The sequence below is a fragment of the Anolis sagrei genome, chromosome 2 (assembly GCF_037176765.1).
Source record: "Anolis sagrei isolate rAnoSag1 chromosome 2, rAnoSag1.mat, whole genome shotgun sequence".
NCBI classification, from domain to species: domain Eukaryota; kingdom Metazoa; phylum Chordata; class Lepidosauria; order Squamata; family Dactyloidae; genus Anolis; species Anolis sagrei.
The window spans coordinates 199,463,052-199,475,245 of record NC_090022.1 but is presented as its reverse complement, the minus strand read 5'-3'; positions in this window follow the sequence as shown (position 1 = coordinate 199,475,245).

Sequence of the window (12,194 nt, the reverse complement as noted above, 5' to 3'; positions counted from 1 at the left end):
CGGAACCTCAACTCATGGCTGATACCGAATGAGAGATTTCCCCTGGGCACACAGAAGACTGGGCAACTTGGAAGTCGCTGAATAGGCTGTGCTTTGGCACAACGAGATGCAAAGCCAACCTTAAGAAATGGAGCTACAAAGTGGAGTCCACGACATGCGAGTGTGGAGAAGAGCAAACCAGAGACCACCTGCTGCAATGCAGTCAGACCTTCTTATAGGAACACCAGAGGCACTCCAAGTGGCCAGCTACTAGTCAAAAAACATTTAATATAATACCAAGTTTTTTAAACTTTGTGGGTTTGTTTTAACACATTATAGCTGAACTCTTGGTTTGCTCATAATATGATAAATAAAAAATAAATTAAATAAGGTACTACAAAGTCCCTTTGGCATGCTGATACTAAAAACACAGGCAGGCAGCTATGGATGTTGTATGACTATAATTCCCGTCAGCCCTAACTAGGTGGGAAATGCTGAGAAATGCAGTCCAGCCATAACTTGATCTGATTGGAAGAAAGTTAAGGTCTATGCAGTTAGTTTAAAAATAAGAAATAAAGAAAGTCATAGTTAGGTGAATGAAAATGTAAAGAAAATTAGTGGCACCTTTCCTGCTACATTTATGTAAATTCTTTTTCCTGGCACATAAATACCCAGCAACCTCTGTCTAAAAGGCAATGGAAGTAAGTAGAGTATGTGATATGCAACAGGAGAAGGGCGGGGAATCCGCAACTCACTTTGTGGCTGTGACAGACCTGATATTTTGACTTTGTTTAAAGCAGACTGATTCACAGGATGCAATAATTTACCAAAAGGCACATTCAAATTATATGTTAGTTATATACTCCTCTCACATTTTCTCTGATGTGCATTTGATGCCTTGTCCTCTCAAGGAACACTTCCTTAATGATGCCAACTTCCCTCTGACTGTCCAAAAAAATTTGTATGTTAATGGACCACTTGAGTTCATTTAAAGCTTTAGTGTACAATCTGGTGTGCCACCATGTTTTATTGTGTAATGAAAGGGAGAAAAAGATTTCCTATCAAAAAACAAATTAATGAGCTTCTGCAGTTGAAAAACATATGATGCAACAGATTATTAGTATGGCAATAGAAGCAGTGTATTTCTTGCAAAAACTCCTAAAGTTGCTCACTCAATGAAATAATCAAGCTTTACACATAATCAACAGACAGATATCTGAAATCAATTAATACCCAACAGCTTACTTTGTAGTCCACTCTAAGTAACTTGATTCAAATTCAAGTTTTTCTTTCAACTGCTGCACTCAATAAATTAATCGCTTTTGGAATATAGAACTTTGAGGACTTCCCAGCATTATAAACTCATATGTCATTTGTAGCCGTTGAACTATACTTCTTGACTCCCAGAGAATTGTTGGAATTGCAGAAACTCCAAAATGCCACAAGGGAAAACCAGGATATGCGGTCAAGCAATATCAGAATGTAATCAATATGGCAAAGGATATATCAAGATGAACAAAAAAGCTAACAGAGACCACTGCAATTTGATTTTCCTGAGTCTACAGGAGTCTAGCAGAGGTTCTCAAATTGTGCTCCACTGAGCCCTTGGGACTCAGTGAGTGATAATGAGGGACTCCGCAGCACCATGCTGTGTCCCGCATCCTCCTCTTTCCTCCTCCTGAGAAATGCAGGGAATAGATGACCCTTGGGGTTTCTATTACAGTAGAGTCTCGCTTATCCAACTTACACGGGCTGGCAGAACGTTGGATAAGCGAAAATGTTGGATAATAAGGAGGGATTAAGAAAGATATTAAATGTCAAATTACATTACGATTTTACAAATTAAGCACCAAAACATCATGTTTTACAACAAATCGACACAAAGGGCACTTCAATACATGGTAACGATATGTAGTAATTACAGTATTTACGAATTTAGCATGAAAACATCACAATGTATTGAAACAGCTGTGGATCCGGGTGGGAGGCAGACTGCATTGGATAATACAGAACAATGGATGAGCGAAGGTTGGATGAGCGAGACTCTATTGTATTACTACTACTGTTGCTGCTGCTTCTACTACTACTTCTACTACTACTGCAAACCCTTGGTGGCCATCTTTTGAGGGTGTACTTTTGTACTTTTCCTGTATGGCAGAAGCGGGTTGGACTGGATGGCCCCTGGGGTCTTCCACTGAAATACTGTTAAGTTTATGTTGATTAAAATTGTTCTTAATTTTAAATATTGTATTGTTCTTTCTTTATTTTCTTTTCCCCCCACTACAAATGAGATATGTGCAGTGTGCATAGGAATTTGTTTATATATTTTTTTCAATTAGTTCACATCCATCTACCACTGGCCTGACCCATGTGTCAGATTTTAAAATACAATGTCAAAAATGTTTGCCCATGCCATATACACACACACACACACACAAATACATAATGTAGAAACTATTATATAATATATAAACATTTCTTAGGGTTTCATGAGAAATGTTTGCTTCAAAAAGGGCTCTGCAGCTGAAAAAGTTTGAGAATCCTGGTCTACAAGAAGGGCACCATTCAATCCTCTTCTCTCTTCTTCAGTCTGCTTAGTTAATTGAATTCAAAGTTCTTACATTTTAAACCCCTTTTACAGCAACAGAAGTAAGATGAGGACTATGAAAGAAAGTGGGAGAAGGGGAGAGAAACAGGGACCTTTTAAAAGCAGCTGAAGAAGTGAAATGTCAGAGCATCGTTTCATACTGAGAACATTGAGGATTGATTAACAATGATAGACAATTAACCAGAAAGTGGAAGTGTATAAAATTATAGTCTGATCAGAGTCCTGTGGATTGCCAATCATTGACCTGGCTTTTGAATCCAAGAATTTTACAGGATTGTTAAGAGTCAGAACTTGGAAATGAAGTACACTGGGTCTGCCATATCCACAGGGGTTCGGTTCCAGGTCTCACTACAGAGCCAAAAAAAAAAAACAAAAAAAAAAAAAACACGGACAATAGTGCCCTGTATGATTAAATATAGGTGAAGTACTCGCTTCAGTGTGTCCATGTTTACATCACTGTCTTCTCCTTTCTCTCCAAATTCATCCCTCCTGTTTCTGACCTGTACTCAAATTAATTTCCAGGTATCTAATAGTAAAATTTGTCACCAGTTGAACCAGTCAGTTATTGATCTTCTAGGCCACTTTTGTGAGTTCATTCACAAGTACATTCTCTGGGTGTGTAAGAGCGAGAATATATTTCCTTCAAGCTGTTGATGCTGATTGTAAATTATGTCCATCAATTAATATTTTTCAGATATTCAAATGGGATCCCGGTGATGATATAAAGTGTGATGTGTGATTTATGTAATCAATAAAAAAGATGCCACACAGTATAAATTCTGACTTTGTTCTTTCTTCATGGTATGGATGCATGAATATAATTTTTCTATGACTACCATTTCCCATAATTTTTCCATTAGTACTATTAAACCATCCTTCAATACGGAAACTGGGCTATTTCTATCCTGGCAATTGAATATAATAAGACGAATAGGTTTTTGAGATTCAAGCTTTTGAAGTTGCCTATAAAAAGAGTACAGTCAGCTCTCTGTATCTAAGGAGTCTGTTTCCAGAGATAAAACCATCCATAGCTTGAAATTATTTTTATAATCCAAATTGGTGATTTTATATAAGGGAAACCATTTTACAGCACTGTCACATATCATGGATCTTGAGCATTCACAGATTTTGGTATCCATGGGGGCGTCCTGGAACCAAACCCTAGCAGAGAACAATAGTCCATCCATTTTTGAGGAGGGAAAATGTTTCCACTCGTAATACTATCGATATGTTGATTTTTTTTCTAAAACATTTTAATTGGAAAAAAACTCCACCACATGTGTAGGTATGTTCTTCTCACAATTTCTCCAATATGTATTGCTCAAAATTGTGTCTGTCCCACAGTGATCCAAGATACTACCTATAATGGTGCATTTTTAGTATGTGCTGCGCAGTTTTGGTGGATGGCCATTTCCATAATGCATTCCATTCTGGTTCATTTATGTCCAGCATCAGATCAATAGGCTACACTTATCAAATATCTGTAAACTCTGAAAACACTGTGCCAGTCATAATGTTATATAGTTTCAGAGACTATATTTTTGATATTATCTGGTGAGTTTTAGATCAGAGTTTCATATCCACTTTAATGGATGAAGTGACAAAGTTTTAATCTCTTTCCTCGAGGTAAATCATAATATTTGATGTTCTTAAAGCCAAGAGATGTTAGTCAATGATAACCGATCCTCAAGGTGAATCCTTGTTTCTTTATGCAGAAATCCATTGCGCAATATAATCCTGATTGTTCTTAATCTTTGATGGCTGAAATCATATCTTTGTGATAAAAGACGGGGTGACAGTATTGGAATGAGCAATGATGATGCAACTGTCAATTTATTTCTCCATTATTCTATCTCTCTACTGATGCTCAGTGTTTCCATTTATATGCTTAAAGGGCTTCTAGAAGGATCCAAGCATCTGTATTCTGACTGTATATAATTCTTATAAGATTGCTAACTTGAAAAGTTTTTTGATATATATTATGGCTGAAGATACCTAGATTTTCTGAATTACTCGTTTTGTATTTTCTAATTTTCTGCATCTCAATAACAATTCAAGCCACAACTCTGAGCTTCTTAGAGGTACCATCTGCATAATCTCTGCAAAGTAATCACTTTCAGTGGTTCTGAAAATACAACTCCATGCTATTAATTTGTGCAAAACATTGGGCTGAGAAGACAGAGAAGAAAACATTTCTTTTCCCATTTCTTACATGGAAGTATGGCAATATGGCAGACTTAGTCTTCATGCACACATAGCTACATTAATAAAAATTAACATAACTCAAAAACCACTGGATGAATTGATACAAAATTTAGACACTACACTCCTAACAGACCAACGAGTGACCATCACACACAAACCCCTCCCAAAAAAACAGTGGAAAGGACTTAAAACCCAAAAAAGCTAAATGATGATACAGAGTATGCACAAAAATTACAGCTCCCAGGATCCCCTAGACCAGGCCCTTTAGAGGAGGAGGATGATCCAGTGCACTGCTTCCAAGCTGCAAGCTTGCTTCTCCTTGGATTTGAGAGCATCCCAGTCCGTATATATTTCCTATTTCCTATTCTGGGGCTGCAACTCCCAGCAATCCTCCAGAGAGATAGGATATGCAGATTAGATAGAGATAGATAGCAGGTAGATAGATCAATCAGGAGGATTGCTGGGAGTTGCAGTCCAAGAATAGGTAGAGAAGGAAGAAAGGAGAGAAAGAAAAAGGGAGGAGAAGGAAGGAAAGAGGTAGGGAAGGAAGGAAGGAAGGAAGGAAGGAAGGAAGGAAGGAAGGAAGGAAGGAAGGAAGGAAGGAAGGAGAAAGGGAGGGAGGGAGGGAGGGAGGGAGGGAGAGAAGGAAGGAAGGGAGGAAGGAAGGAAGGAAGGAAGGAAGGAAGGAAGGAAGGAAGGAAGGAAGGAAGGAAGGAAGGAAGGAAGGAGAGAGAGAGAGAGAGAAACAGGGAGAGAAGTTTGGCCACAGGAACGCTTAGTGGGTACAGGTAGTATATATTTATAAATAGTTTTCTTTTTTCCTGTGAAATAATTCATTAGCCATCTTTGTATGCAGCAAACAGTATATATGGACAAACGTATGCCATCTTACACTGGCAGATAAAATGCTCCACACGAAACGCTTTTGCTGAGATGGATCCTCCCTATTCCTCTCCATATACAAAAAGCATTAATGGGCAAAGGGAGGGAGGACCCAGTTTACAGACTACAAGCCCAGACATTGGGAAATTAGTAAAGGATTGAATGGGGCAAGCTAAGATAGGTTTACCCTCACGTTTAAAAAATAAACTGAAAATCAACGGATACTATCCTTGAGCCATTGTACATTATAGAACCAGAGGCGGCCCCAGGTAATTTTCAATGGTAAGCAAACAGTATTTTGGTGCCCCCCCCCCCCCCCCAACCAATCACTGATATATATTTCCTGTTCGTTGTGGGAGTTCTGTGTGCCATATTTGGTTCAATTCCATCATTGTTGGAGTTCAGAATGCTCTTTGATTGTAAGTGAACTATACATCCCAGTAACTACAACTCGCATATGTCAAGGTCTATTTTCCCCCAAGAGCGCCTCAAGAGCGCCCCTGGGCAAAATCAACTATACTGCAAATGCTTACTTTGCGTAATGGGTTGAGCCGCCCCTGTATAGAACCAAAAGGAAATATCCTGAAAAGACGGTTCCTAGTAGTCTGGAGACAAAACATGGAATTTTATTCAGAAGCTGAACATTATTATACTGCAGGGTATTTTTGCTTCAGAAACAGTGGTAAAGCTTCTATTTATTAACATCTACAACCCCTCACATGTATGACATAATTTAAAGGGAGTGGATTGAAAAGGGATAAAAGCAAACAGTTAGTGTGAAGTTCATTCATTACCTTTCCACAACAACAACGGGGGCATTTGTCAGCTATAGGATTAATGAATTAGTTGAGTGCTACCAAAACTACAAGTATGATTATATAATTTCAAGTAAAAAGAGTACACTAGCAGGGGATAAAAGCAATCAGATTGAGAGTGGGAGGTTCGTAGTTCCGTCTTTCTGTTAGTTGTTTTTGTTTTTGTGTATGTGTAGGTGTTTTGCTTTTGTGTTTGCATTTTGATGTAGTTGTGCAGTTAGTAGTAGAAGGTGGAATGTGTCTGTGTAGTTTGTGTATCAGGTAGCACAACACTTTGCTTGTTTGTAAGACCATTGGTGTTCTATTGCTGTTATTTTAATAGGTATTTAGTGGTAACGCTGCAGAAGGAAAGAGAATGTAGTTTTGTCCTTTTTTAGTGGTACATATCCCTCAAATTTACTTGTTTGCTCTATCATGGTTTTTCCCCCTTTCTTGAATAATACTCTCAAGCTGTATCCCCACTGCAGAATTAATGCAATTTGATACGACTGCTTATGGAATCATGGGAGTCGTAGTTTTACACAGTCTTTGGCCTTCTCTCAGCAAACAACAAATCCCAATGTTCCTTAGCATAGAGCCATGGCAAACTGTACTAATTCTACAGTATAGATTACATATGTTAAACTCAACACTCACGGAATGAATCCATAACGTCGTGTCAATGTATGTGGCGCTCCAGATGCTGGACTACAACTCCTGTCTTCCTCATCATTAGACATCAGGATTAGAGCCAATGGGAGCTGTAATACAGTAACATCAAGAAGGCATCAATTTGTTGTTTAGTCAGGAGAGCTGGGTTTGAATTTAGATACAAGGCTTGTGGATATGATGTCCGATTTTAAAATGTCCTTTAACATTTTATTTATTACCAGCCGTCCCCTGACATGCATTTCTGTGGCCCAGTCTGTGTCTATGTGTTTTGTGTGTGTATGTATATATATATATATATATATATTTGTGTATATATGTGGTTTTGTGTTTATTTTGCTTTAAAAGTTGCTTCTGCAGTGTTTTTCAGTGTTTTATGAGTGATGGTCACTCATTGGCCTGATAAGTGTCTTGTGTCCAAATTTGATGTCAATTTGCCCAGTGGTTTTTGAGTTATGTTAATCCCACAGACGAACATTACATTTTTATTTATATAGATTTATTTATTTACGACATTTATATGCTGCCCTTCTCATCCCGAAGGGGACTCAGAGTGGCTTGCAAGATATATATATCCATACAATATACTATATTATTAGCATAGTACAATATCAGTATTAAATATTATTATATTGTACTATACCATTATATTGTAATATTATTAGTAATATTACATGTAATATAGATATATTATTATACTATCGTATTATTATTAGTATTATATTGCATTATAATTATAATATAATACATTATAAAATTATATTACATTATAATATAAGCAAGCGCTCTGAGGTGGGGTTGCAATTCCCATTATTCCTGCCAGATAGTCAAAAGTGATGGGAGTTGTCATTCAGTAACATCTGGAGACCCAAACTAGGTAAAAACTAAAGAGAACAAACTAAAACTAAAGAGCACAAACCACTAAAGAGCACAAACGTATGATACTCTTAGTGTAGATGCACCCACTGAGGACTTTTTTATATTATGTATATTTATACTTTTCTTATTGTGGGCACTGTACTGTGTTGGTTGTTAGCCGCCCTGAGTCCCTCTGCGGAGGTGAGATAGGATGGGATAAAAAAATGCCCTAAATATCTTATCTATATAAATAAAATGTAATGTTCGTTTGTGGGATTAACATAACTCAAAAACCAGTGGACGAACTGCCGCCAAATTTGGCCACAAGACACCTACTAACCCAATGTTTCTCAACCTGGGGGTCGGGACCCCTGGGGGGAGTCGCGAGAGGGTGTCCGAGGGGTCGCCGAAGACCATCAGAAAACACAGTATTTTCTCTTGGTCATCTGGGTTACGTGTGGAAAGTTAGGTCCAATTCTATTGTTGGTGGGATTCAGAATTCTCTTTGATTGTAGGTGAACTATAAATCCCAGCAACTACAACTCCCAAAGGCCATGGTCTATTTCCCCCAAACTCCACTAGTGTTCACATTTGGGCATATTGAGTATTTGTGCCAAATTTGGTCCTGATCCATCATTGTTCGAGTCCACAGATGTAGATGAACTACAACTCCCAAACTCAAGATCCACCAAACCCTGATAGTGTTTTCTGATGGTCATGGGAGTCCTGTGTGCCAAGATTGGTTCAGTTCCATCATTGGTGGAGATCAGAATATTCTTTGATTGTAGATGAACTATAAATCCCAGCAAGTACAACTCTCAAATGATAAAACCAGTCCCTTCCCCCAAGCCCACTAGTATTCAAATGTGGGCATATTAGGTATTTGTGCCAAATTTGGTTCAGTGAATCCTGCATATCGGATACTTACATTACAATTCATAAAAGTAGCAAAATTACATTTATGAAGTAACAATGAAAATAATTTTATGGTTGGGGGTCACCACATGAGGAACTGTATCAAGGGGTCGTGGCATTAGGAAGATTGAGAAACACTGTACTAACCCAAGAAGTGACCATCACTCAAAAAAATTGATTTTGTCATTTGGGAGTTGTAGTTGCTGAGATTTATAGTTAGCCTACAATCAAAGAGCATTCTGAACTCCACTGATGATGGAACTGAACCGAACTTGGCACACAGAACTCCCATAACCAACGTTTGGTGGAAGCGTTTGGTGGGCATTGACTTTGAGTTTTAGAGTTGTAGTTCACTTACATCTAGAGAGCACTGTGGATTCAAACAATGATGGTTCTGGACCAAACTAGGCACAGATATTCCAAATGCCCAAATGTGAACACTGGTGGAGTTTGGGGAACATAGACCTTGATATTTGGGAGTTGTAGTTGCTGGAATTTATAGTTCACCTACAATCAAAGAGCATTCTGAACCCCACCAATGACAGAATTGGGGCAAACCTCCCACACAGAACCCCCATGACTGACAGAAAATACTTAAGGCCATCCAGTCCAACTCCCTTCACCAGGGCAAGAAAACGTAATCAAAGCCCTCCCCACAAAGAGCCATCCAGCCATAGATATAGATAGATATGATTCACACACATATATAGTATTATAGATTTGAAAGGGCCCCCTAAAGAAGGAAAATTATATGTTCCATGTTCCAGAGTAGGCAAACCAGACACTCTTGACATCAACACTGACAAAGAAACAGCAAGAAATACTGCTACCCACAAGCATAAATAAAATACATATATTAGAAACCAACACTTTCTCAATACTTTATTTTCCAGATCACCAGGCTGGGCCACAGCAACGCGTGGCAAGGGACGGCTAGTAATAAATAAATGTATTTTACTTTGTATGTTTGGACAATACTGTAAATGGGCGCGGGTTCACTCCACGGCCTGCAGGTGGCGCTGTGGCGCGAGGGCAGCGGGAGAACAAAGGGTCGCCAAGGTTCACGCGGCGCAATTGCTGCCCTGCAGCGCCGCCAGCCAAGAAGCCAGCCCGGCCTTTTTCCCTTCCCTTCCAAGCGAAAGCCGGCAAGGCGGAGGCCACCGGGCGCGGGTTGTTTGCAATCCGACCGCAATTGTATTTGCATGGCTGCTAGGAAGAAAAGAGAAAGAAGAAGAGAAGGGGAAAAAAAGAAGTACGGTAACTTATTTGCATTTCCAAGGCGTTCTCCGACCAGGCAGGCCTGGAGAGGCGAAGCGGTCCGAGGGCTCCACCTGCTGGAGAGAGCAAAGATTGCAGCCTTGAGGAAGAGCCAAGAAAGGGGAGGGGTGGAAAAGGGGAAGGTCACGTGGTCCGGCGCGAGGGAGGCCCCGGGAAGGAGGGCGCGCGCCAGACCCGGGCAACCCCGCGTTTGCAACCTCTGGCACGCGCCTCTTTTTGCAAAAAGAAAATAAATAAAAATAAAAAGCGCCGCTTTGACGCGGGACGCAAGAGCAGCCGTTGCTCTTCTTGTCTTGCTGCCAACTCTTTTTTTTATTTATTCCACATTTTAAAATGCAAATCCTCTTCAATTGCCTGCCATGCAAAATAACTCCTTCCCCCCCCCCCCCTTAAAGAAGAGAGAGAGAGAGCCTGCCCTGTCTGCCAACTGGCTAGGCGACTTTCCCCGAGGCCGCCCTCTTACCCTGGAGGTGGCTGCAAATGAAAAAGAAGGGATCAGGAGCCAGGAAAGAGCACTTCTTGGCTGTTGGCGACGTTTTTCCACGGTCAAAAAGAAAATAAATGCTTCTCTTGCGCGTGGTCCAGTTTCAATGGGAGGGATTTCCCAGTAAACTCACTCCCAGTAAACTTTGCAACTGGGGGCCTTTCCACACAGCCAGGCCCGTAGCCAGGATTTCGTTTCGGGGGGGGCTAAAAAATTTTCAGGGGGGGTTTCGGGGGGGGGCTGAGTTTCGGGGGGGGGGTGAGTCTGAGTGAAAGAGGGTCTAACCTAGCAAATCTTTTGTATCATTACCCCAATACCCCCATACATATGGGATATATTGAGAATGGTGATCAAATCATGATATTAATAAACATAACAGTTTAAATAATGCACCAGTAAGGGCTTTTCGCGAACCACCATGAGAATTTCGGGGGGGGCTGAAGCCCCCCGAGCCCCCCCCCCCCCCCTGGCTACATGCCTGCACACAGCCATATATCCCAGAATATCAAGGCAGAAAAGCCCACAATATCTGCTTCAAACTGGGGGCCCTTCTACACTTCCAAATAAAATCCCAGATTATCTTCTTTGAACTGGAATATATGGCAGTGTGGACTCAGATAAACCAGTTCAAAGCAGATATTGTGGGATTTTCTGCCTTGATATTCTGGGTTATATGGCTGTGTGGAAGGACCCTTGGTTATCTGAGTCCACACTGCTATATATTCCAGTTCAAAGCAGATAATCTGGGAATGTATTCAGCTGTGTGGAAGGGGCCTTAGATGGTAGGGATGGTACACAACAGATTGTTATATTTTGCTGCATGTTGTTCCTCTGAGAGTCCATCCACGCAGCCCTATATCCCAGAATATAAATTCAAAAAATCCCACAATATCAGTGTGGATTCGGATAACGCAGTTCAAAACAGATATTGTGGGATTTTCTGCCTTGATATTTTGGGATATAGGGCTGCATTGAAGGGCCCTGAATCCAAGTTGGTTTTGCCCCACTGTGAACTCAAGACAAAGCTAACACGGTTCCCTTGGCATGATTGGTCCAGAGAAGGCTTGTCCTTCCCTTTTTCTGAGGCTGAGAGAGTGTGACTTCCCTAAGTGGGTTTTAGGCCTGAATGGAGATTTGAACCCTGGTCTCTCAAGAGTTATAGCTGCATCTACACTGCTGAATTAACACAGTTTGATGCCACACATAACTGCCATGGTTCCATGCTATGGGATCCTGTGCGTTGTAGTTAATTTATTATCATCATTATTATTATTTTACTGATACAAAAGCACAATATGTCACAGCAAACAAGATCTATATGCTGGATTTTGTATCACAAAATCACAAGTCAGACACTTCCCAAGCATCTAGGACTGTGATGTATTTTCGAATGATGTGCACAGATCCAAGTAAGGTGGTCGTTTGCAGTTGACAGATCGTGATTTTGTCGATGTTTATTATTTCCAAATGCTGGCTGAGATCTTTTGACATGGCACCCAGTGTGCCAATGACCACTGGGACC